General features: G+C 43.3%; 1 long non-coding RNA gene across 1 annotated transcript in view; it reads left to right on the top strand.

Moving 5' to 3' along the window:
• Window positions 1–27,317, top strand: part of LOC114814323 — a 42,134-nt gene extending 14,817 nt beyond the window's left edge. The window contains exons 3-4 of the long non-coding RNA XR_003762110.2: window positions 17,421–17,550; window positions 27,031–27,317. This is a non-coding gene — a long non-coding RNA (uncharacterized LOC114814323). The remainder of the gene's footprint in view (window positions 1–17,420; window positions 17,551–27,030) is intronic.
• The last annotated feature ends 399 nt before the right edge of the window (window positions 27,318–27,716 follow it).

Here is a 27,716-nt window from a genome sequence, read left to right as displayed (position 1 = left end):
CCGTTTTTATTTTGCTGTCGTGATAGCCTCTGCTGCTCCAGATATTCATTCATTCAGTCGTTTTTATTGAGCGCTTATTGTGGTGCAGAGCACTGTACTAAGTGCTCGGAAAGTACAGTTTGGCAACTGATAGAGACAATCCCTACCCCACAACGGCCTCAGAGTCTAGAATGTACTGCACTATCATTCAGGGGGTTATTTGTCTGCATGTTCCGGCAGCTCCGCCCAAATTCCCTCACCACTCGCTCCCTCCACCCCGTCCATCCAGCGCTCCACTGTCACGGTTGTTAAGATGCTCCGTATCTGTTGCCAAGGAGCAGTGAAGTCATAGGTACTCTACTGATTCTTTCCCAGTAAAACAACCAAGTTGCAATCGATAAGCGTGAATTTGATATTTTCAAGTAGAGACGTGTCACCAGCACATAGTTCTCGTTAGAGTAATGCTCACTTGCTGTGTGACCTTTCCAGTAATCATATTCAATTAATTGGTTGCACTAGACTGAAGCTCCTCTGGGATTTTCGCCCATATAAGTTACAAATAGACGTGGCAACACTAATCATCAAATCAACAGATTAAATGACAACACTCAATTTATACCCAGGGGTCTAACTTGGCTGTCCAATTTCTATAGTTAATAGAGGCGGTATGTTCACCCACACTCTCTAAGTACATGACTTCTGTAAAATATGTTCCGAGCCTGCAGCTTTAAGATAAAATGTAAGATTCTCGAAGCCGGTTCTTGGGCTTTGCCTCCTGCGATGGTTTCTGGCAAGGACTGATCTCACGTACCTTTTATGAGCTAGTGCTAGCGTAGTACAGATGCCTCTCTGGGAAGGGAAGTGGATGGGATTTACAGCAAGATGTCTTTTGGGGGCCGCCCAGCCATTTGCTAACGAACTCTTTTGATGGGCAAAAAATGGCCTTCCGGTATTCTGCCAAAAATGTTAGCAGGAAACTATTTCCCTATCTAATTGTGCTTACTCCATAAAGGCATTTTAAGGTATGGGTGGAGTAATGGAGGACCAAAACTTTGAAGCAGAAGGTTTAGGGCAGGAACAGGATAGTGAGGGACAGACCTTCTAAAAAAAAATAAAGATCTCTCTTTTTCATGATTTACACTAGGGAATGGGGTTAGAAAGCTTTATTTGGGAACTCCAAGTTTGGTTCTAGATTGAGGCAAGAGGACGATTTTCCCTCACACTTAACAGAAACAAAGTAAAAGTGTAGTAATGCCAGATATGTCAAGGCCGGTACATGGCATGTTCCAAGTCTTAAAAGTAAATTGACATTTTTCACTGGAAAGGACAATACAATCATTCGGCCATGATGCATGTTTTCACTGCATGTTTTGGATAGAATGCAGTGGAAGAATTGGAAAATACTCTTTGGACAAACCACATCTGTCCGGATAGATCGTGAGGAGGGGTGGTCATGAACATACACAACAGACCGGTGGTGGGGTGAGTACTGCAGTACTCATTTTCCTAATTTGAGGTTTTAAGATCAATCAGTGAATCAAATAATCATATTTATTGTGTGCTTACTGTGTGCAGAGCACTGTACTAAGTACTTGGGGGAGACCACAACCCCTGCTTTATGAAAGAACTGGCTTTTCATGATTTTGTGTTTGAAGTTGTCCTAGGAAGAATGCACTATGTCAGGAGAGCTGCTGTCTTCAGTTGCATTATTAATCACCAACTGAAACACTTTGGCACCACCGTGACTACATTCTCCTCAGTTAGAACAATGAACTGCTCAGCAATGCATTAAGTTAATGTATTCCAATATTTCAAAATGGTGATTTGGCCAAATTAGAATGAATGAGTGAAATAAAATCCAGATATGACCCTCCATTACAGGCCAAATAGTATTATTCTGCAGCTGCGGGTTGCAGCAAATGATCATTCACCAAGCTAATGGAACAACAAATTGAACTGTGTTGTTGCTGATGGGTGGGGTGCACCCAATGGATGAGGGAAGGGTGAAGAGTGGGCTGAAAAATTAATATAAGAACCATGCTCTCACTCTCCAAGTTGCAGGCTCCTTCCTCTTTGGTTTGTGAAAAGGCAAATAGGGGAGGGTAAGATCAAGGGAAAGGGAGTTGGGCTATGAGTCATTTTATTGTACTCTGGACGATTTGGGATGTAACTTTAAGACCAGCATTTGCATTCAGGGATATAACTAAAATTAGTAGATTTTAATAATAATAAAAATGTTGGTATTTGTTAAGCGCTTACTATATGCAGAGCACTGTTCTAAGCGCTGGGGTAAACACAGGGGAATCAGGTTGTCCCACGTGGGGCTCACAGTCTTAATCCCCATTTTACAGATGAGGGAACTGAGGCACAGAGAAGTTAAGTGACTTGCCCACAGTCACACAGCTGACAAGTGGCAGAGCTGGGATTTGAACTCATGAGTCCTGACTCCAAAGCCCGTGCTCTTTCCACTGCGCCACGCTGCTTTTATCATCAGTGGTACTTACTGAGCCCTTACCGTGCAGGGTGCTTGGGAGAGTAGAATACAACAGAGTTGGTAAACTTATTCCCTGTCCACAGTGAGCTTACAGTCTAGAGGGGGAGACAGTAATATAAAGTACAGATAAGTTTGGATAGGTCATGGGTTCTAATCCCCGTTCTGTCATTTGTCTTGCTCTGTGGCCTTGGGCAACTCATTTCATTGTGCCTCAGTTCCCTCATCTGCAAAATGGAGATTAAGACTGTGATCCCCAGGTGGTTCAGGGACTGTGTCCAACCCAATTTGCTTGTACCCACCCCAGTACTTAGTACAGTATCTGGCATAGAGTAAGTGCTTAACAAATACCATTATTATCATTATTATCATTATTATTGTATTTACATAAATCCACCATGACTGAAAACTAATCTGTGTTCTTGTTAGAAGAACATCAACAGCGTAATTGGGTTATGGAGCAATGTCCCAAAGGAAGAAGGTAAATCAGCTGGACTGGCATAGTGGGTAGCGCACAGGCCTGGGAGGTAGAAGGACTTGAGTTCTGTTCCCAGCTCTGTCACATGTCTGCTGTGTGACCTTGGGCAAGTCACTTAACTTCTCTGGGCCTCAGTTACCTCATCTGTGAAATGGGGATAAAGAGTGTGAGCCCCATGTGGGACAGGGACTATGTCCTACCTGATTGATTTGTATCTACCCCAGCGATTAAAACAGTGCTTGGCACATAGTAAACACTTAACAAGTACTATTATTATTATTATTTGGAACATTGTGAAAGGTCCCTGGGGCATTCATTTGGAGTGTTAGAGTGCAAAAGGCTGGTGCAGTTACAGGGAGGATGTCCCAGGTGCTGTGCCAGGAATTTCAGATGACAATTTTTAAGATTCCAGCATGTTCCAGCCCCAAAACCTACAGATTAAGGGGTTGATTTGTTATGGCTTGTTCACAGATTGTGATTTAAGATGGCAATAGAGAAAATAAAGTCATTGATGCCAGTCTAGGAAAGATTCACCAGCGTGTTCATCCTTTTCAGAAAAGAAGCTTAGAAAATAAAGGATAAAGTTGGGGGAGATTATCAAACATGTTGTCTACTGCTTGTGTAGTACTAGTCATATTTATTGAGGGTTTACTGTGTGCCGTGCACTCTGCTAAGCACGTGGGTGAGTGCAAGCTATTTCCATCACCTGTGTAATTAAATATTGAAAATCTTTGAGCAAAAGGCTCCAGAAAAATTTGAACTTGTTACCATACTAACATAGGACAGAAACTGTAGCTACTAAGCTGCTTAGGGTCTAATTCTATAAGCCTTGTTTGCATAGCTTCTCTGGAAGTAATGTATGGCTGCAAGATCAGGCTGTCGATCTTCACCATCCATGGGAATTTCCGAAATAAATCAACCAAAGGAGAGATTTTCAGCATGATTGAGCTGGCGATCCTGTGGGTAGTAGGGAAGGAGATGTATGTGAGGTGGCAGGATAGGGGTGTTAGCTCTGCCCTCCCCAGTTTGACATGGCGGAGGGACGTCCTTGCGCACAGACTGCAAGGTGCCACCGCGTCCACCCTTCACTTTCCTGGAAAGTGGCAAAGCAGCTGTTTTATGTTTGTTTTTTAAAGCCGCAGTTGGAACACAAAAATGGAAAAGGGAGCCTTCCTTAATTAATTCACTCGCCTCAGATCAAGTCAGCCACCCTTAACACATATGTCCTGTATGCCCACATGTACAGGCATATATATACATATATATATGATGTTTGTTTAGTGCTTACTATGTGTCAAACACTGTTCTAAGTGCTGGGGTAGATACAAGCTCAGACACAGTCCCTGTCCCTTATGGGACTCACAGTCTAAGTAGGAGGGAGGTTATTATGAGGTGCCGTCGCGTCATTTCCGATTCATAGCGACTCCATGCATGTACTTTCTCCAGAACATCCTGTCCTCTGCCATAATCAAGGAGGAAGAATAGGTATTTAATCTCCATTGAACAGTTGAGGAAACTGAGACACAGAGAAGTTAAGTGACTTGTCCAGGGTTACACAGCAAAGACTGTGAGCCCATTGTGAGACAGGGACTGTGTCCAACCGATTTACTTGTATTCACCCCAGTGCTTGGGACAGTGAGTGGAACATAGTATGTGCTTAACAAATGCCACTATTATTATTATATAATGTTCATTCATTCATTCAATAGTATTTATTGAGCGCTTACTATGTGCAGAGCACTGTACTAAGCGCTTGGGATGAACAAGTCGGCAACAGATAGCGACAGTCCCTGCCGTTTGACGGGCTTACAGTCTAATCGGGGGAGACGGACAGACGAGAACAATGGCAGTAAACAGCGTCGAGGGGAAGAACATCTCGTAAAAACAATGGCAACTAAATAGAATCAAAGCGATGTACAATTCATTAACAAAATAAATAGGGTAACGAAAATATATACAGTTGAACGGACGAGTACAGTGCTGTGGGGATGGGAAGGGAGAGGTGGAGGAGCAGAGGGCAAAGGGGAAAATGAGGCTTTAGCTGCGGAGAGGTAAAGGGGGGATGGCAGAGGGAGTAGAGGGGGAAGAGGAGCTCAGTCTGGGAACGCCTCTTGGAGGAGGTGATTTTTAAGTAGGGTTTTGAAGAGGGAAAGAGAATCAGTTTGGCGGAGGTGAGGAGGGAGGGCGTTTCGGGACCGCGGGAGGACGTGACCCGGGGGTCGACGGCGGGATAGGCGAGACCGAGGGACGGCGAGGAGGTGGGCGGCGGAGGAGCGGAGCGTGCGGGGTGGGCGGTAGAAAGAGAGAAGGGAGGAGAGGTAGGAAGGGGCAAGGTGATGGAGAGCCTCGAAGCCTAGAGTGAGGAGTTTTTGTTTGGAGCGGAGGTCGATAGGCAACCACTGGAGTTGTTTAAGAAGGGGAGTGACATGCCCAGATCGTTTCTGCGGGAAGATGAGCCGGGCAGCGGAGTGAAGAATAGACCGGAGCGGGGCGAGAGAGGAGGAAGGGAGGTCAGAGAGAAGGCTGACACAGTAGTCTAGCTGGGATATAACGAGAGCCCGTAACAGTAAGGTAGCCGTTTGGGTGGAGAGGAAAGGGCGGATCTTGGCGATATTGTAGAGGTGAAACCGGCAGGTCTTGGTAACGGATAGGATGTGTGGGGTGAACGAGAGGGACGAGTCAAGGATGACACCGAGATTGCGGGCCCGAGAGACGGGAAGGATGGTCGTGCCATCCACGGTGATAGAGAAGTCTGGGAGAGGACCGGGTTTGGGAGGGAAGATGAGGAGCTCAGTCTTGCTCATGTTGAGTTTTAGGTGGCGGGCCGACATCCAGGTGGAGACGTCCCGGAGGCGGGAGGAGATGCGAGCCTGAAGGGAGGGGGAGAGGACAGGGGCGGAGATGTAGATCTGCGTGTCATCTGCGTAGAGATGGTAGTCAAAGCCGTAATGTTCAAGTATTGATTCTGATATTTCATCCAGATATATTTTCATTACTAATCAATCGATCGTATTGAGTGCTTAGCATGTGCAGAACACTGTACTAAGCACTTATACTCTATACTTGTACAAATATAGTACACTTGTAAAGTACATGTATAGAGTATACAAGTCCTTGTACAAGGGAGAGTGCAAGTGCTTAGTACAGTGCTCTACACACAGTAATTGCTCAGTAAATACCATTGATTGGTTGGTTTATTTTCAGTAACGTTGGTAGACATGATCCCTACCCCCAAAATGTTTGCAATCTAGTGAAATCTACAGTGCTGAGAAGCAGCATGGCACAGTGGATAGAGCACAAGCCTGGGAGTCAGACGGTCATGAGTTCTAATCCCACCTCCGCCACTTGTCTGCTGTATGACCCTGAAGTGAAGAAGTCACTTCACTTCTCGAGGCCTCAATTACCTCATCTGTAAAAAGGGGATTGAGACTGGGAGCCCCACGTGGGATAGGGACTGTGTCCAACCCGATTTGCTTGTATTAATATAGTTCCTGACACACAGTAAGCTTCTAAATACTATAATTATTGTTACTATTACAGTCTACTTATTTATTATATTTTATTCTTTCTCCACTCCCCATAATATATTGGGTGGCTATTCATTTGACAATAACTTATTAATAACTTGCCACCTTCAACTGTATCACTCTATTGGTCACCCACCCCCAGAGTACATTTGAGGTGCCTGAATGCAGCTGTGTCTGAGCTTCGATGAAAGCTGCCCTATTGACTTGAGAAAGCAGAGTATTAACTCTGAGAACCTTCGCTCTCAGTGTCATGTAGAAGACTCACGGATAGTTCAGTTGCACCATTTAGTCCCACAAATTTCCAGTACAAAGAATGACTCAACGTACATTAGCACGGACCCTGGCATCTGCCAGTCAGCCCCAACAGAACTGTGGCTGTTATAGAATGTCCTGACCACAGGCCCCTCTAGAAAAACCACTTCAATCCACCAGTGCAAGCTAAAGCACCCAATGGCACAAACAGTTCTAAAAAGAACATCAAATTCCTCAAGGAAAGAGCAAGCAAGATAAGAAGTACAGCTGACTCGGGCCTTGTGCGTAAGTGCAGCTCTTCCCTGATTTCTCGTTCAACTTCCCATCCAGATTCCGTCTTCTTTGTAAACATCCTCCTCAGGGATCTGCTCTCCCGTTTTTCCTGCCTTGGCTCCACTCCCTTCACTTCCTCTTCGCAAGCCACACTCAGACTTTTGAGGAAATCCCAGATGTTTGTGTAGTTCCAGAGGGCTCGATAGCAGGGTGAAACTGGGCTTGGAGGTTGTGGAGGAGGGGCCGTTGGCCGAATTCACCTCTGACCTCAGGGTCCGAATAAAACCAGAGGCCGTGAACTTTAGTTGGAGCCTGCCTAGTCTCAGAGTAGCTTTTGCCTTCATCAGAAGTCTAGCTTGAGTACAGAGGAATCTCAACCACCACTAGACCTGTTGTTAAACTGTGCTTGAAATATATACAAAGAGATACCCAAGAAACCTAAAATACGTAATGCCCCATCCCAAACTCCTCAGTAGTTTTCTCAGACAGTAATTTACGCGCAGGAAATCTGACATTTATCTCCATTCCCTTTCACTTTCTCCCCATCTAGCCTGAGAAGTAAGAGCTGAGCGTTACAACAAATTCAAGCCAAACCCTGGCACAGTGAAATTAGACTTATCAGGACCTGAGAGGATTATTATTTTATTGCCACCTAAGAATTACAATTGGAATAATAGGCACGGTGTTGCTCCCTTAAGTTTAAAACGTTCAATGAGTAGTTAAATAGAAGACCCCATAAAACAAGGGTTCAAAAGTGAGTTTGGTGGAAGTGGAAGTTGATTTTGATTTCCAGGAATAAGGAATATGCCAAGACCTAATGAAGTTATAATAGGCTTCATTCATTCAATAGTATTTGACTGCTTATTGTATGCTTACTGTACTAAGCGCTTGAGATAGTATAATATAGCAATAAACAGACACATTCCCTGCCCACAATCATATTCATTTGGCAACCAGGAGGGTATCAGAAGTCCATCAAAGTTTGGGTGGCCTCTCTCCCCTTCCTCCTGGCCTGTTCCCTTCAACCCCCCACCCCTTTCCCCTCACATGAAGGGCAAGAAGAGACTGAATGGATTGTGGATTAAAGGTCCGCAGCCGCAGCAACACTCTGGATGTCCAAAGTACTGTGGAGCATGTACTGAGCATGGTCAAGCAAGACTAAGTATTTAAAGCAATCAAGTCATCTCTGCACTTGGAGCATGCAATCTTGGTGTCATCTTGACTCCCAGATGTTCTTTAACGCTCACATCTCTCGTGAAGTCCACACAGATGGCCACTGTCCTGGTTCAAGCTCTCACCATCTCTTCCTTAGATCAAACCATCAGTCTCCTCCCGTCGACCCCGGACCCACATCCTGCCTCTGACCTTTAACTCTTTCCCTCTTTATATCTGACAGACCGCCACTCTCCCCACTTTCAAAACCCTCTGAAAAACACTTCCCTCGCATTTAGTACAGTGCTCTGCACACAGTAAGCACTAAAAAATACCGTTGATTGATCTCCAAGAGGCCTTCACCTTCATCTTTCTCACCACTAACCTCTCAACCACATCCTGCCTCAAGCCTGGAATGTCCTCCCTCTTCACATCCAAGAGACATTTACTTTTCTCCCACTCCATTCTGTACCATCTTCGCACTTGGATTTGTATTCTTTATTCACCCCACCCTCAGCCCCACTGAAAATACATACATATCTGTAATTTATATTAATGCTAGTGTCCCTTTTTACATTGTAAGATTGTTGTGGGTGAGGAGTGTGTCTAATAGTTCTATTTTACCCTCTTATATGCTTAGTACAGTGGTCTGTGTACAGTAAGCACTAAATAAATGCAATTGATTCGCTAATCGGCTCCCTTCACCAGGTATTCACCCTACCATGCTCTTCAGTTGATCAGTGGTTTATATTAAGCGCTGTCTCGTGTGCAGGGCACTGTGCTGATCAACACAGTCCTTGCCCTGAAGGAGTTCACAATCTACTGAAGAATGAAACTTTTCGGTCTTTCTCCCATGTCTCCCACCTGCTAACCCCTTGCTCAGTCCCTCCTTGGGGAACTCCCTCCCCCATCTAATTAGTGTCAAAAAACGTTAAGCCAAAATGATACTACATAATAATGTTATTTGTTAAGCGCTTACTATGTGCAGAGCACTGTTCTAAGCGCTGGGGTAGATACAGGGTAATCAGGTTGTCCCACGTGAGGCTCACAGTTAATCCCCATTTTACAGATGAGGTCACTGAGGCACAGAGAAGTGAAGTGACTTGCCCACAGTCACACAGCTGACAAGTGGCAGAGCCGGGATATATATGAATCCTTACTATTATACCCTGACAAATAGGAAATCCTTTAAACAGAATTAAATATTGCAGTTATATTTGCCCTTCCTAGCCAATTACAGTGCATTGTACATAGCTGAAGGATTAATCTGACTCTACACAACTTGTTTAAAAAATATTTTTTACCATCTCCTTTGGTGATTTAGATCTAGTCAATTCTCCAATAACACATTTTTTTGTTTGGTTTTGTTTTACTATTTGGGCAGCGCACTAGTGAACACAGGAGATATTCCTCCCAGAGTGCACATCTCTCTGGGTAGAACATGATCCACAAGTCTTCACGAGTAAATGTAGTAAAAGAAGAAAGGGTTGTGCACCCGTGCATGCCGGCAGAAAAGGTGTGAATATTATAGTAGGTTGTCCATAAATTGAGGTTCTCCAAAAGCACAATCATCATGTTATTGGAGACCTGACTATATTGTGGCTGTTTTCCCTGTAATATTTTCTAATTACCAGGAAAAAAAAAAAGAATTCAGGGATTTATTAAGGCATATTCTATTAGGAGAATGCCATTTATATTTGAACTATATCCCCAGTTCTTTTCTGAGTTAGTTGGCTAGTTGATCCTAAGAAAGTAATTTGACAAGGGAAGGGCTTAAAATCAGAAGGTTTGTGTGCTTTACTAAGTCTGTTCGTTAAGGAACTGATTGAATCTTGAAGAATCTCACCAGCGACTCACTTCGTCTATCGCTGGCCCTGTTCAGAGGCAAACTAATGAGCATTTTACAGGAAAACATTTGCTGTAAAAGATGATGACAGGACGGTTGAGATTTTTGCCCCCTCCTCAGGAATTCGGGAAACTTGTCATAATCCAGCTCCTCGGGAACAGAGTGCCTCTTTGATTCAAACAAGGATCCAGCAATTTTGAAAGTATTTGAATTTGTTAAAAACCAGTCTTCAAAAGAGACCTGGCTATCTAATGCTGTTGTGATCCTTCAGAAGCTTATGGGGTGTCCTGTTTGATCACTGTTGCCAATGGTAACCTTGACATTGGTTGCCAGGTGGTTTATTATGAGTCAAGTTGTTACCCGGGGAACATTCAACTCCAGCCATTTGAAGGGTCTGTTCAGGGAGAGACAACTGAGAGAGAACCGAGGCCTAAGCAGCCCTGAAAATAAGCACGGGTCTTTTTGGCAATGCCCATAAGGAAACAGGTCAAACCCAATGAGAATCAGCTAGTCAGGCAATATATCAAAAAGAAATTCAGTTCACTCGGTATCTATTTTCAATTTCTTTCACGGGAAATTGTCTCAGAGAGAAAATGTAGAATGCATTTGCCTCAGGCAGAGGCTTTGCTCTTCCAATCTAATGATGTGGCAAGTAACAAAAGTAGTGGCATGGTAGGGAGCTGATGGGTAAGTATTGAGAGGCTCTGTGCAGATTTTGAGACCTGAATGGGATGCGTGGAGTCTAATGTTTTTTTGAAAACCATCTGCATAGCAGACCAAGGGGGACTGTGCGATATGTATGTGCTTGTGAATGGGGAAGCAGTATGGCCTAGTGGATCGAGCTCGGGTCTGGACATCAGGAGGACCTGGATTCTAATCCCAGATCCTCCACTTGTCTGCTGTGTGAATTTGGGCAAGTAAATTAATTACTCTGTGCCTCCATCACCTTATCTGTAAAATGGAGATTAAGACTGTGAGCCCCTTGTGGGCCAGGGACTGCATCCAACCTGATTATCTTGTATCTAGCCAAGCGCTTAGAACAGTGCCTGGAACATAGTAAAAACTTAAGTACCATTAAAAATAAATAAATTAAATAATCAGCCTTATCGTAATTCTAAATTAAAAATCGGGCAAAGCCATAGCTTAAGAATTAGTATAGAACATGTTCACAACTTTCTATGTGCAGGGCACTATACTAAGTGCTAGGAAAACACCCACAGGAGAGAATTAGACACCATTCCTGGCCCGCCAAAGCTCACTATCTAATAATAATAATAATAACATTGTTAAGCATTCACTGTGTGCCAAGCACTGTAGTAAGCACTGGGGTATATAGAAGATAATCAGGTCAGACACAGTCCCTTGTTTCATATGACATGAGCAAGACTGAGCTCCTCATCTTCCCTCCCAAACCCGGTCCTCTCCCAGACTTCTCTATCACCGTGGATGGCACGACCATCCTTCCCGTCTCTCGGGCCCGCAATCTCGGTGTCATCCTTGACTCGTCCCTCTCGTTCACCCCACACATCCTATCCGTTACCAAGACCTGCCGGTTTCACCTCTACAATATCGCCAAGATCCGCCCTTTCCTCTCCACCCAGACGGCTACCTTACTGTTACGGGCTCTCGTTATATCCCGGCTAGACTACTGTGTCGGCCTTCTCTCTGACCTCCCTTCCTCCTCTCTCGCCCCGCTCCGGTCTATTCTTCACTCCGCTGCCCGGCTCATCTTCCCGCAGAAATGATCTGGGCATGTCACTCCCCTTCTTAAACAACTCCAGTGGTTGCCTATCGACCTCCGCTCCAAACAAAAACTCCTCACTCTAGGCTTCGAGGCTCTCCATCACCTTGCCCCTTCCTACCTCTCCTCCCTTCTCTCTTTCTACCGCCCACCCCGCACGCTCCGCTCCTCCGCCGCCCACCTCCTCGCCGTCCCTCGGTCTCGCCTATCCCGCCGTCGACCCCCGGGTCACGTCCTCCCACGGTCCTGAAACGCCCTCCCTCCTCACCTCCGCCAAACTGATTCTCTTTCCCTCTTCAAAACCCTACTTAAAACTCACCTCCTCCAAGAGGCGTTCCCAGACTGAGCTCCTCTTCTCCCTCTACTCCCTCTGCCATCCCCCCTTTACCTCTCCGCAGCTAAAGCCTCATTTACCCCTTTTCCCTCTGCTCCTCCACCTCTCCCTTCCCATCCCCACAGCACTGTACTCGTCCGCTCAACTGTATATATTTTCGTTACCCTATTTATTTTGTTAATGAATTGTACATCGCCTTGATTCTATTTAGTTGCCATTGTTTTTACGAGATGTTCTTCCCCTCGACTCTGTTTATTGCCATTGTTCTCGTCTGTCCGTCTCCCCCGATTAGACCGTAAGCCCGTCAAACGGCAGGGACTGTCTCTATCTGTTGCCGCCTTGTTCATCCCAAACGCTTAGTACAGTGCTCTGCACATAGTAAGCGCTCAATAAATACTATTGAATGAATGAATGAATATGAGGCTCACAATCTAAGGAGGAGGAAGAACAGGCATTGAATCCCCATTTTACTGATGAGTGAAATGGGAGACAGAGAAGTTAAGTGACCTCTCAGTGTCACATAGCAGGCAAGTGGCAGAGTGGGGATTAGAATCCAGGTCTTCTAACTCCCAAACCCATGTTCTTCCCTACCAGGCCTTGCCGCTTCTAGAGTCAGATGGAGGAGGAGTTTGGTGATCGATACTTAAGAAAAGATTAAAGCAGTAGACACAACCAAACAATATAAAAGACAAAGCTCAGAGTCCAACAAGCCTGACAAAAAATGGGACTGGTAGAATTAGGTTTGTCCTAATACAGGCACACTAGAATTTGAGTGAGTCACCGCAGAGGTTTGTTTGGTTGGTTTATTTTTGCTTTTTGGTTTTTTTTTATGGTATTTGTTAGGTATAAACTATCCAGGTTGGACACAGTCCCACATGAAGCTCATAATCTTAATCCCCATTATATGGATGAGATAATGGAGTCAGAGAGAAGTGAAGTGTCTTGCTCAAAGTCATAGAGCAGACAAGTGGCAGAGCTGGGATTAGAATCCAGGTCATCTTCAAAAGCTATTCTGAGGTTCGCTATTCATATTTAGTGTCTCTTTCTGGATCTACCAGTTGTCATTTTTGAAGTTCAATACGAGCAAAATATCCCAAACACTCAACCTCATTTCATTTTCCCAAGGCCATTAGAACTGCCCCAAAGAGACCTGGAAACATGATTTTCCTCAGGCCTTGAATTTGAATAGCCAAGTGGTAATTAAAAGCTTGTGGGTGAAATGTGGGTATGAGAAAGCCAGGAACTAGTCAGGACCTCCCTGGAAAGAAAACCAGGAATCAGGTGCATTGTTCAGCCATGACATCAATGCCTCTCCGGAAGAAATTGACTCCTGTTGTCTCTAAAAGAGTGTGTCCAAAACCATTTTGCTAGAAAGGAATCTCTGGCTCAAGGTGATTTTTAGCTGCGATCAACTATTTTTCTGCCTAAATTCCCCTTGAATACACAAGTAGCAGCCCAGTTTATTGTCTTTCAGTGTAGTGTGTGGGCCCACTATCCGCTTATATTGTTTCTTTTCCTTTAAAATGGAAGGTTGCCCAAGTTAAAATGCACCATACACTTGGAAAGAAAATCAGAATACGTGGAATGCCTTTCACCATCCTTTTAAAATCTACATTGTCAGAGGGAGGTTGCCCGTAGCTGTTAGTGTTCTCACGATGCGAACTATGTACAAATTATCAATGTGAAATAAAAGCTTTTTGTCCCTCTTAAACGGGTTGTCTGAACTCCCCAGATATCCTGAGAATAGTAGCTAAGGATGAAAGCATTTCCAGGTGTGGCGTCATCCCCAAGGTCACCGGTTCTCCTCCCAGCCAGGAATTCAAGGTGATAGATGGGGCCGTTGCACTTTCTACGGTAAAACATCCATGTGAAATTCCAGGGGCTCTGTTGCATTGTGAATGTCCAAGTTAAAGGCCGGTTCCCTCCCTTCCTTCTAGTGAAAGCTTGCCAAAGCAACTGCAACTATTTCACAGCTGTTTAAATAAGAAAAGATAAGTCCGGAGCTGTCCTCCTGTTGTTTAACCAGAACGTTATGCTCTGAAAAGGTGTGTAAGCACTCTGGGGAGGGATAAAAGGCAGGACAGCTTTAATGAAAAACAAAATAGTGAATAGAATTCTTGGTTCAACCTCGTTAACACTAACCCTGAATGATTTGATCCAAGAGCAACAGACATGGGTAGACTTTGTCAAAAAGGCAAAAATTCTGGCCAGTAAATAGTTTCACAGTTCAAACCAAAGAACACTAAAATCTAAGGTGTCCAGATAAAAACTGAGTTTGGGGAAGAAAATGAGGCCTGAACAAAATTTGAGTTGAATTTTAGTCTCTCATTTCGTTAGGTAAGTAAGTTCTAAACCCTCTTTGGTCCCCTAACTATCCTTCTAGAAATAATAACTGTGGTATTCTTTATGTGCATACTATGTACCAAACACTGTGCTGAGGTAAATACAATGTGATGGGGTCAGACACAGTCCTTGTCCAATATAGGGCTCACAGCCTTAGTCCCCATTTTACAGATGAGGTAACTGAAACAGAAAAGCGAAGTGACTTGTCCAAAGTCCCACAGCAGACAAGTGGCGGAGTGGGATTAGAACCCAGGTCCTCTGACTCTAGGCCACAATGCTTCTCTAGAAACAAGGAAAAACCAAGCCACAACAGCAAAAAATTATTTCTTTGAGCTAGCCTAAATCCCTCCTACTGTAGTACACTGTCCTCTCTATTCATATTTTCCGCACATATTTGAGATAGAATGCTGTCAGGGAACTGGGAAATGTTCTTCCAACTTTATGGGTCTCCTGAAAGAATGTTGAAAGGGATGGTTATGGACAGGTGTTCAGCTATCAGCCACACCTGTGTATTACAAAACAAATTTCCTTAAAAAGGGGCAGCAGCACGGCTTACTGGAAAGAAAATAGGCCTGGACTTTAGGAGATCTGGGTTTTAAACCCAACACTGCTCCTTACCTGCTGTGAGCGAGGCCTTGGGCCAGTCACTTAATTTCTCTATGCCTCAGTTTTCTCAGCTGTAAAATAGGTATTAAATATGGGTTGTCCCTTCCCCTTAGGATTGGCACAGTCCTTAGGGATTGTGTCTGATCTGATTGCATCGTGTCTACCACAGTGGCTGGTATAAGCACATAAGAAATACCACAGTTATCATTAATAGAGCTGGTCAAGAACATAACCCCCACCCACATTAGAGGAGAAGTGAGTGTAGAGGCTAATTTCTCCTGTTTCCAGTGGAAATTATGAACAGCTGTGGCCACTTGTCCTATCAAAATTCTTCATATTCTTGAAAATCATTTTTGAATGAACATTCACTTCTCCAAGTATGGACTTAGGAAGAAGGGGTAAAGAGCTGCTTCCCCTCACCCCTAAATTGGGCTCTCTGGGATGGGAGGGATGAGATATGGGGAGCAGCAGAAGACAGTGTGAGAGGAATTTCTGGAGAATATCAAGGAGCTGGGAGGAGAAGCTACAGAAGGGTTGCAGCAGCTGGGGGCAATAATAGATTTAATAGAGCAGGAAGGGCAGCAGATCAGTTAGGTCTTTTACTTCAAGGAAATGACATGTAGAGTCCCATTCCGTTCTCACTATGATAAATCAGGGGTCAGGTGAGTGTCAGCAACCGGAGAGAGGAACAGGTGGGAAAGAGGATGGACTGGGGGGTATATAAGGGCAGCATGAAGGGGAAATGGATTAAGAGTAGCAGACCTAAAAAGATCTTGTTTCAGAGGAGGTTTGGGCAGATGATAGTACAGTAAAACCTAAAAACAAGTAGTGGGTATTGTTTCCAGGTAAGTGAGGAGTCTACTCCAAGAGCAAAATTAATAAATAGGAATGCAGAATAAGGCAGGAAAAACAGGCTGAAATGGGAGATGGGCTGGTTGAAATTTCCTTGGAGGCCAATAAAAATAATTATGACACTTGTGAAGAGCTTACTATGTGCCAAACACTGTTCTCAGCTCTGAAGTAGATACAAGATAGGTTGGACACAGTCCCTGTCCCACATAGGACTCATACTCTTAAACCCCATTTTACAAATGAGGTAATTGAGTCCCAGAGGAATGAAGTAACTTGCCCAAGGTCACACAGTGGACATGAGGCAGAATCAGGATTAGAACCTATGACCTTCTGCTTCCCAGGCCTGTGCTCTGTCCACTAGGCCATGCTGCTTCTCTAGTCGGCCCTCAAGAAAACTGGGGAAGGAAACTTGGAAATGGCCCAGAAGAGATCAAATCCAAGGAGTTGTGGGAGCTATCAGTGTGTGCCTGATGAAGTAGTTTGCAGTTGCAATGTCTTTAAATGCCAGATATGTTGGATGGTGCATTTTAGCTCATTTTTTAAGATATTCTGTCATGCTCCGTGGGGTAAAAAGGGATTGATGCTACAGAATAGAAAATGATCTGTATGCAATTGAATGATAGAGGTTTGGAGATGATCAATCTGGGTGTTTTTTAAGGCTCATGTTTTTATAGTTTAATTACAGAAGGTGGTGAGATAAGTAGTGAAATTTTTAAAAAGGAACTGTAGCTGGACAAGTGTTGTTAAAGGTCCCATTCATAGCAGTTGGATGGGAAGGAGTTTGGATGGCCATAGAAATGAAGTTATCCAGTGGATTAAGAAATGGAGAATGGCTGTTTCTGAACTAATTAACCTGTACTTACCCCAGTGCTTACAACCGTGTTTGACATATAGTAAGTGCATAACAAATATCATTTTTTTTAAAAAAAAGAGTCTGGGGAAGGCTCTTCTGGCTGGAAATACTACAATACTGATAGCTGTGATCCTTTTGAGATGGGTAAGCCTCAGCTAACTCAGAGAATCACTAATATTTGGGAAGGTAAGGGCAATCAATGGTATCATATGTTAATTGGTAATTAGTGTGATGATTCCTGCAAATATCTATAATTCTATTTATATTGATGCTATGGATGCCTGTTTACTTGTTTTGATATCTGTCTACCCCTTCTAGACTGTGAGCCCGTTGAGGGCGGGGCTTTTCTCTATTTGTTGCTGAACTGTACTTTCCAAGTGCTTGATAAAGTGCTCCGCACACAGTAAGCGTTCAATAAATATGATCGAATGAATGTACTGAGTGCTTCCTGTGTGCATAACGCTGTACTAAATGCGTGGGAGAGACCAGTACAATATTGACATAATCTCTGCCGTCAAGGATTTTACAATCTAACTAGCAAGATCCCCCAAACTAGCTCCCCAGGCCTGGTTTGGTTACCTAGAAGGGTATGGACAGGTGTACTTAATTGGAGTAGTGGTGTATTTAATGGATTGTCCCCCACCCAGCTGAAGGTGTTTTGTGCTAATGAGCCACGTCCTCTGTTTTCTGCAGCCGGGCTCTGATTGGAACCACCTAGAAACCACACCCCCGAATAGCTTTCCAGCAGCTGAGAATTCACGGAAGAGAAAAGAGATGGGATCATGCCCAATGCCACCAGCACAAAGGATCCATCTGCCTCCAGGTTAGTGATTAATTTGCTGCCCGGATCTTAGCAGCTTTAAGGTGGCTTTGTTCCCTGAACAGAGGCTTGAAAGGTTACTAGAGTTGTATCTTTTTGGGGTGTTGTTTGGGACACTGAGGTGGTGTCTCAGTGAGCATTATCTGATAATAAAGCAGGCTTATTTCATGTTGGTGAGTGAACATGACTAATGTGGACACACAGCACTAATCAGTGTCCTGGTTTGTGGTTGGGCCTTGTGCCAACTTTGAGGAGGCTCTTTTTATGTCACCTGTAGCTCTTCTTTCTTGCCAAAGAGAACGGCTGCCCAAATAGAATTACCTAACCCTTTCAATTTATTCTGCGACTCTCTGCTGAACCACCTCCAAGCTCTCTATGTGAAGTCCAGAACTGGATAAAATATTCCTAGAAAGATCCAATCAATGCTTAGAGTAGCAGACAGTTTGATTTTGCTATACTACCTTTACCACATCCCAGGGCCAAGTTTTTTAAACTCTCAAGGTAATTTTCCATTTTATAGTTTGCTCATGTCCTCTAACTTTTAAATCTCTATTGGCAAATATTCCTTGTGTATGTGCAGTTTGTTTTTCCTTACCCAAGACAACACATCCTACCTTTCCATCCCTCAGTGTGGTGGCACCTGCAAACTCAGGTCCTTGATGAAAATATTTTAAAAAAATAGCCTTTCCTGCCCTGACCTTCCAGGAGCTATAATATATCGTAAACACAGTGCTCTGGAGGAAGTGATTCTTCAGCTCCTGATGCACAACCTCCACCGTCCCCTTGCCCCTAACACTTTATGTGGCTTTAGTTTCCATTTTGTTAATTTAATCATTAAATAATTGAATATAAAAGAAGAAAATATTTTGTTAACTATAGACAACACTGCTATATCATTCATTTCCCCTTGATTTGGTCATTTAAACATACTTTAAGAAGATATCAGTTTCCTTAAATTTTATATAGCATTTTAGTTTTAAAACTTTAGAAATTATTTAAACACAGCTCATTTAGGCTCTGTCTTTTCAGAAGCAAGCAAACATTTTGGCAGGAAACTAACTTATGCATACAGTTGTGGGAAAGTGTTTTAACTTGAAAATGGATTTATCCTTTCTTTCACTTGTTTCCAGTTAGCTTCTGCTGCCTTTTGAAGGGTGCTTGCCAGTAAAGGGAAAAAAAATCTTCCTGATTATCTATCTTTGGGTCAGGTTCCTTATTTTGTTTTTTTTTTCTTTTAACACCCTATCAGTTCCACCTTACCTTATCTTTTCACCCCCTCTAGCTCTATGGAAAACCATTTAGTAGACCATATTTCTTTTGGGTGAAAACAATTCGGTATAGTTTGAGAATGTTTATCTCCTCGCCCCAGCGTTGGAGTGATTTTAGGGATGTTCTGAAGTGAGGGTAACTCGTGAATTTAGATAGTCATGGGCAGAAGAAAACTGAGAAGGGACCCCCTCCTACTTAACATGCATCATCCAGGGAAATGACTCCACCCTTTCCCTCTGAGGAGAAATGAGCTGACAGGGCCTAACCAGAGCTGGATCTATGATGATACCTGCCTGGAACTCAAAAACATAGGAATTGTTCATGAACCATCCCAATGGTTAATGCCCCAGGATCAGGAGTCCCACTGAAGGGACACTGATGATGAGCACACCACCCCTTTCCCCCCTGCCAAACTGTAAGCTCATTGTGGGTGGGGAATGTATCTGTTTATTGTTATATAGTACTCTTTCAAGGGCTAAGTACAGTGTTCTGCACACAGTAAGAGCTCAATAAATCTGATTGAATGCTAACAGGTGTTAGGAAGGGAACCTTAGTAATATGATCCCAAGAAAAGGGACTAGGTGTAGCCAGATCTTCTGCTAGCTCCTCTGTTGCTGGCAGTCACATTTGTCCACTGACAATTCAGTTTTATCTCCCCACTGCCCTGTCCTCCACCCATTTGCTTGCTTGCAGCCAGCTTGCTTGGAACTCTGGATGCCTGACCACAATCATCTTTCTAGTTTCATCCTCGGCATTCATTCATCCATTCAATAGTATTTATTGAGCACATACTATGTGCAGAGCACTGTACTGAGTGCTTGGAATGTACAATTTGCCAACAGATAGAGACAATCCCTGTCCAGTGACGGGGGTCACGGGCTAAACTGGGGAGACAGCAAAGCGAAAGAGAACAAAACAGAAACAAGACGGCAGACCTCGGGTATGTAAATGGAGATACGGACAGGGGCTGGAGAAGAAGGTGTGGTCATTGCCAACCTTTCACCAGCACTAGACAAAAAGAGGTTGGGGTGATGGTTTATTGCAAGTGTTTGGCATTAAGATCTTGGTGCAGACACATTTCCTCCACCTATATAACCTCAAAAGACATCCTGGCAGATGCAACTCAATATTTTTCGTATGTCTGTGGAGTGCAGGATATGGTTCAAATACGAAGACGAAGCATTAGGGGGCTAAAGACAGAATATCATTGTCTTCTTTCCTGAATGTTTCTGGAAAGGCTCCTCACCTCACTGAGCTACAGTGCCCTCCTCTGGCAAATTTTGGATTATGAAGATGCAGGTGCTATTGTTGGTGAGGTTCTGTGTCTTTTTTATATTTAAAATATTTTCTTAAAAGATTTCAATTATGTTGCTTTTCCAAAGAAAAATTCAAGCACTTGAAGGATACTTGCTGTTTCTGGAAACGTTGTGTGTTGTTCCAATCAATTAGTAGTATTTGAGGGCTTATTGTGTGTGACGCCCTGCTTTAAAACTTGAGTATAATAGAAATTATATTAAAAAATTCCTACCCTCAAAGAGCTTGCAGTCTTACAGGATAGACAGACAACAGAATTAATAGGAGAAAAAGTGAACTGAAAAGTGAAAAAGTCAATGCGTTTAACAGATTCCCAAGGAACAAACAATTCTTCTCTAGAGTGGAGATCTATTTTCTGTGCCTTTGATGAAAAGTCTGCCACCCAACAAAGAGATTGCTGTTTTAGAGAAGAAGAGAAAGAAGGGCCATAAAGAACAGTTGTCTGGTCATAAATACTGCAGGGACTTTGTATCCTGGGCCTGCAGGATACTGGCCTTATGGTTCCTCAAACATCTGAGTGAAACGTTTCTTATTTTTTAATTGTACCTGACTTGAGTATACTTTTAGTTAATTTTACGTGGGTCTGTAAAATACCAGTTTATGGTTATCACAACTGCTGATTCATATCAACTGATTTGATTCCCAATGGGCTTTCTGTCCTCTCTTAGGTGAGTGTTGCACCCCATTTCCCTGTTGAACATCTCGTGATAATGCTGGGGCATAGGCCAAGCGAGAAAATAACCCGTGGGATTCGTTAAGTACTTAGTATGTGCCAGGTCCTCGATGACTCCATCAGCCCATCATGGCCTTTGGAAAGCAAATTAAGGGGTATCTTTGCTGACGGCCAGGTGCTCCTTCCTTCCCACTTCCCCTAAACCTCCACTCAAGATCTGTAGAAGTTGGCAACATCTTAGCAGTTGCTGGGGAAACAGCATCATCTTTAGACAGTGCCCTTGGTATCTGACCTGCCCGCTTTAGGCATACACTGATCACTGCAGCCCAGAGTGAGGGGCTTGAAAAGGTCTCTTATATTTACATGTGTACCAGAGATTTTTGAGTACCACCATGCTGGGATGAAAGGTAACTATCAGCAGCACCATTTTCCAATGTGAAAGGTATTTGTTCATCATCATGATAGTAGTAAGTGTGGTATTTGTTAAGGGCTTACTCTGTGCTAAGAGCTAGGTTAGATATTGTGGATGCAGATCAGATAGAGTCCCTACCCCACATGGGGCTCACAGGCCAAATAGGTATTTGAGCCCCATTTTACATAAGGAAACTGAGGCACAGAGAAATGAAGCAACTTACCCAAGGTCACACAGCAGGCAAATGGTAGACCCAGGAATAGAATCAATAGTATTTGAGTGCTTAGTGTGTACAGAGCACTGTACTAGGTGCTTGGAAGAGCACAGTGTAACAGCGTCGATGGACATGTTCCCTGCCCACAATGAGTTTATAGTCTATATTATGGAGATTCCAGAGACTGAACCCGGGTTGTCCTTCTGAGTTCAAGGCCACCTAACTGCCACTCCCGAGTGAGATTTAGCAAATGTCACTCAGTTATTCCCTAAGAGGTATGTTGGAAGTGATTTCTTGGAATCGGCAGGAAAGTGAATCCCTGCAGAAGTTTTAGGGTGCCCGCCTCTGGAAGCAAGTCTGTGCTTGATGTCAGAAAATAAATAAGAAAATGTGTATATGGGAGAAATAAATCAGAAGGAGCCCTTTAGCTCTTAGAATTTTCAAGATTCAGAAGATTCTCTCTAGAATATGTGGAACCTGCCAAATTTGTTGAATTTAAACTGCCAGTGAAATGTGCCAAAACTGGCATCCTTCTGTGGCATTAAACTCCCATAACACCTCTGTGGCTATGGCCTTAATCCTGCCCTTCAAACCACAGAAAGACTTGGCTTTACTTACCCAGCCTGAAAAAATCATTTGCAGGTTTTATACCCTCACAAACCAGTTCACATTCCAGCTCATCCTTTAAAGCACATTTCACTACCAGATAAGTACAAAGCTATCAAAATTATTACTGAGATTTTTACAAAAGGAAGATAACAGTGCTACGGGGGCACAAAATCCATTTAACTCATGGATATGCAGCACAGCTCATGCCCAGAGAATTCAGGAGAGAGAGAACTATTTACTAAACATGCTGGAAAACTGACACCAGGATAGAGCTGTTCTAAAGACAGATGTTCTAAACAGTGGTCCACCTATTATCAGTCATGAGGGACCATTACTTCGCTAAATTGCCTCTGGTAATCAGATGGTCCTTTTTAGGCAGTTAGTCCTGTGTCTACTGCTGTACAATTAGAAGGAATCCCTTCTCTCTATCACCTCATAGCTAATAATAATAATAAATAATGTTGGTATTTGTTAAGCGCTTACTATGTGCCGAGCACTGTTCTAAGCGCTGGGGTAGACATAGGGGAATCAGGTTGTCCCACGTGGGGCTCACAGTCTTAATCCCCATTTTACAGATGAGGGAACTGAGGCACAGAGAAGTGAAGTGACTTGCCCACAGTCACACAGCCGACAAGTGGCAGAGCTGGGATTCGAACTCATGAGCCCTGACTCCAAAGCCCGTGCTCTTTCCACTGAGCCACGCTGCTTCTCAGATAGCCATGGCTAGAGAAGCAGCATGGCTCAGTGGAAAGAGCCCGGGCTTGGGAGTCAGAGGTCATAGGTTCGACTCCCGGCTCTGCCACTTGTCAGCTGACTGTGGGAAAGTCACTTCACTTCTCTGTGCCTCAGTTACCTCGTCTGTAAAATGGGGATTAACTGTGAGCCTCACGTGGGACAACCTGATTACCCTGTAACTACCCCAGAGCTTAGAACAGTGCTCGGTGGTAAGCGCTTAACAAATACCAACATTATTATTATTATTAGTTATCCCACCACTGCAAGAGTGAACGAAGGTGTTCTCCCACACCTCCTGGCCTGCTCTCTCATTCTTCGCCAATCATCCCTAAAAGCTCAATCTATATGGTTTTTTCTCCTTTAGGAAGGAGAGATGGGAATAAATCTTCCAAGTTGTTTTTCTTTACCTCAGAGCCTCAAGGGGCCGTTGAGAACATACATTGATTAGGCCCAAGGCTTACAGCACTTAGGAGGAAACTTGTTTTAGCTCATTGATAAGTCGTATTTTCAGTTAGGTCCTGTCTTTCCCAGTGAAAGAGATCTAGAGGTGAGGCTTGGATAAATGAGCCGTTCTCACTGATTCAGCTGTATGCAGAAGCCCATTCGGTAATTTAAGAGGACAATTAATGACTCTATAGCTATATCACTTGGACTACAGGTCACGATGTAACCAAACTGAAATAAGAGGAGTCATTTCCCAGCTGTTTGACGCACAGATTGAGGTATCCTGAGCCAAGAGGCTCTCCGCAGATGCTTTACCAACTCTTTAGATCATAGAGTAGAAGGGTGGCCAGTCATCTGGTGATTTTTCTACTGGACGGTCTGGTTTTTGGTTGGTTTGTCCCATGTGTGGGGACAGACACGGCATCAGGTGCCGTCATGTACAGCATTTCTTTTTATTTTCAGTTCCCAGACCTGCTTCGCCTTGGTCCTGTGTTTAAGCTACACAGCTCAGGTGTGTTCTTGGGTTACTTGGGCTAGAATAGGTTTCTTATATATGAATCAAGTGGAACATTTAAAAGGTTTAGTTGCTTGACTCTTAGTATTTGAGAGCATATTTAGGTGAGCTTCCTGGATACTAGTTCATTAAACTAGCATAGTCTAGCCACTAAGTTACAAGGCAAAAAGAGCCATCCATTAGGCTGCTGTTCTCTCTGTGGGCTTAGCATCCATTCTAAGCATTGTGGCCTGGTGGATAGAGTATGGGCCTGGGCATCAGAAGGATCTGGGTTCTAATCCTGGCTCTACCACGTGGCTGCTCTGTGACCTTGGGCAAGTCACTTCACTTCTCTGGGCCTCAATTACCTCATCTGGAAAATGGGGATTAAGATTGTGAGTTCCTTGTGGGACAGGGACTGTGTTTGACTTGATTAGCTTGTATCTACCCCAGCGCTTAGAAAAACACTTGACACGTAGTCAGCACTTAGCAAATACCTTCACTATTATTATTAAATGGCTTCAGTGAAGGGAATGAAACTTACCCTCCTCTACCCAGGCCCCTCTGCCCTTCTGCCACTCTCCTCTGTTGATAAAATAAGCATCATAGCCTATTAGAAAGAGCTTGGCCCTGCCAACCAGGGTCCTGGGTTCTAATCCCATTTCCACCACTTGCTTCCTGTGTGACTTTGGACAAGTCACATAAATTCTCTGGCTCAGTTTCCTCATCTGGAAGATGGGGATTAAAGTCCTGCCTCTGACTTGGACTTTGAGCCCCATATGGGACAGGGACTGTGTCCAACCTCGTTATCTTGTATTTATCCTAGTGCTTAATGCAGTGTCTGGCACATGGTAAGAGTTTAACAGTACCATCTAATAAAACAAGTCAAGTCTAGCCATGGCTTTGAGCAGGCCCAATTTGCCTTGAAAAGACACTGATGGCACCAGTAAAGGCCCTCTTTAAAAAGGTTGGACTCCCTTGTTTGGCAGCTAGTTTTCATGGGTCTCTTAGGGCTCTGAAAGGCTTAATCCTGCTCCCCATCCTGAAACATCAACCCCAGTTTGGCTGGGTCTTTCTGGAAGCAGGAATTTCTGTTGAGGTCCCTTAACATTTCTAAGATGAGGAAGGAAGAGAAGGGAAAAAAATGACATTTGAAGAGAGTGTGAGAAGAAAGAAGTGACAAGAGAAAATGAAAGGGAAAGAGGAAAAGAAGGCTGGTGAAGGGAGAGAAGAAAATGGAAGGATGTGAAGGAAGAAAAACCATAGTGGGAGAGCTAAAAGTAGTGCAAAGAGAAAAGGGATGAAGAGAGGAGCAAAGAATAGCATGAGGGCGAGTTAGCCATATTTGCATTGCAAAATAAAATAGACTATTTGAAGACCCACCCCCTCAAAACCCTTCTTCTGAAACTTGCCTAGAAAATTTACCTGACTCGTCTCAAAGGAGATCTGTAAAACATTTATTAATCCGTTAGGATGGTAATGGGCTTAAGAATGCCCTTCAGAGCCCTGGGAAGCAGCAGGGCCTAGTGGAAAGAGCACAGGACAAAGCTAGGAGATTTGGACTCTAATTCTGGCTCTACCACTTGCCTGCTGTGTGTCCTTGTGCTTAACCTCTCTGTGCTTCAGTTTCCATATCTGTAAAATGGGGAAAAGATACCTGTTTTTCCTCCCACCTTGATTGTGAGCCCTATTTGGGAAAAGGACTATATTCACTCTGATCATCTTGTAGCTATTGCAGCCTTCAGCACAGTGCTTGGCGCACCTTAAAGCTCGTCGTGGGCGGGGAATGTATCTACGAAATCTGTTGTATTTTACTCTCCAAGCACTTAATATAGTGCTCTACAAATAGTAAACACTCAAATCCCACTGATGATGATTAAGCACTTTAACAAATAACTCAATCATTATTAGAACAGTACTGCTTTTTTCTGTTTACACTTGTTCACTGAACATAGTAACTTTATCCTCCCAGTGCATGTCCTTAACTCATCAATGGTATTTATTAAGCACTTATTGTGTTCAGAGCACTGTAAGCACTTGGAAGAGTACCACACAACAATATAACACTCATTCCCTGTCCACAATGAGCTTGCTGAGTGTGAAAAAATCTCTTCATCTCACAAGTTACAGATAAAAAAGAGGAAGATAGCAAGTGGTAATCCAATATTTCCATTTTAGAGATAAGTGTAGGACAACTAGCAGGACAGTGGCAAAGCTGAAAATGGAACCTAATTCTCATGATTTCACTGTGGGCAGGGTATGTGTCTATTATACTCTCCCAATTGCTTAGTACAGTGCTTTGTGCAGAGTAAGTGCTCAATAAATATGATTGAATGATTTTTGGTCCTTTGCTCTCTTGAATACTAGATGATGGGACCGTATTTCTCATTGAGATGACTAGGGATTCCTAGGGATTCAGGAACTCCAAGAGTTACATTGAAAAATAATACAAAGCCTCGATAACTTTGTTCCTGTGGTTTTCTGGCAATTTCCCTCAGACTTCTACACTGGGTTCCTGAAGAAAGTGCTTATGCTAACAATGGTATGAACACTTGAAGAGTTTTCTCAATTTAAATGTTGGAAAGTTTGTGAAAGTGATTTTCTGTGGGTCATGAGCTCTTGGTGTGCTCAGAACATTCCTTAATAGCATCTTTTCCCTGTCACTCAGATTAAAATAAAAATAGTGATAAGGTGAACTAGAAGGACAAACAAGCATAGTTTGGCAAAGTAGAGAAGCAACGTGGCCGAGTGGATAAAGCACGGGCCAGGGAGAAGGACCTGGGTTCTAGTGCCAGCTCCACCATTTGTCTGCTGTGTGACCTTGGGTAAGTCACATAACTTCTCTGTGAGTCAGTTACGTCTTCTGTAAAATGGGGATTATGACTGTGAGCCCTATGTGGGACATGGGCTGTGTCCAACCTGATTACCTTGTATCTACTCCAGTATTTAGAACAGTGCCTAGGACATAGTAGTAAGTCCTTAACAAATACCATAAAAAAAAAATAGAAATGGGGAACTCAGAAAGAAGAATGAGATTAGAGAGAAATAGGATGTATTGCTTTAACTGTCAGCTCACAACAGTGACAGTATCTCCAGTCTGTTATGCTGATACAACCAAATCCCTTCCTCTAAATCAATCCCTTGTTTAGGGATTTCATCACCCTAAACTTTCCCCTGTAGAGTTTTTAATTCCAAATTTGTTACTCTTAGATATGGATGTCCAAAATAGAGGGTTATACTTCTAGCATTTTGTATTTATTTTGTATTTTGTTTAAGCATTACAGTTTTCTCAAAATCTTTCACCGGATTTGCCCTTTCAGAATGAAAGTTTCACCTTTCAGGCATAGGAAATGTAATCTGTTATGGAACACCTGGGCCATTTAAAGACACCATGATGCAGAGTGGTGCCAACTGTTTTTCTTCTGAAGGAAAAGCACAATGACCAAAGAAACGCCTACAAACGAGTTACTGTTCCTCTCACAATACAGTATTGGAATAGACTGTTTGTTACTCGCATAACATTCTACTGAAATACATTTTTGGCACTCTTCCAAATGGCATTAAAACTGTGCAATACAATGAAAATGTAAATTTCAGTGGAGATCTTATAAAAAAGCTTTTAGCCTATCTCAATGTCTATTCTTAATTTAGTTAAGGAAATAAGTTGATGAAACAGAATTGGCTGGAGAAGATCTTTATCTCCTAGAAAAAGTCACTTCCAGAAAGCACCGGCCTTTTAACAGGGATCACATTATCATAATCATCGGCAAAATTGAATGCCCCAAATCCTAATAAAATGTATAGAAGCAAAACCTCCAAAATGAGGGGGAAAAAAACACCAAATACACCCTGGCAACTTTAGGGCTAATTCATGCCAAAAAGGGCAGATAGACACATTGTTGTAATATTTAACATGTCAATGAGATGATATAAAGAAATTGAATTAAATCTTGATCTACCTGGCACGCAGATGGTAGTGTACACAGCTCTGGCAGTAAGGAGGGAC

Source organism: Ornithorhynchus anatinus, chromosome 9 (genome assembly GCF_004115215.2).
Source record: "Ornithorhynchus anatinus isolate Pmale09 chromosome 9, mOrnAna1.pri.v4, whole genome shotgun sequence".
NCBI classification, from domain to species: Eukaryota; Metazoa; Chordata; class Mammalia; order Monotremata; family Ornithorhynchidae; genus Ornithorhynchus; species Ornithorhynchus anatinus.
This window is presented reverse-complemented; position numbering and strand designations above follow the sequence as displayed.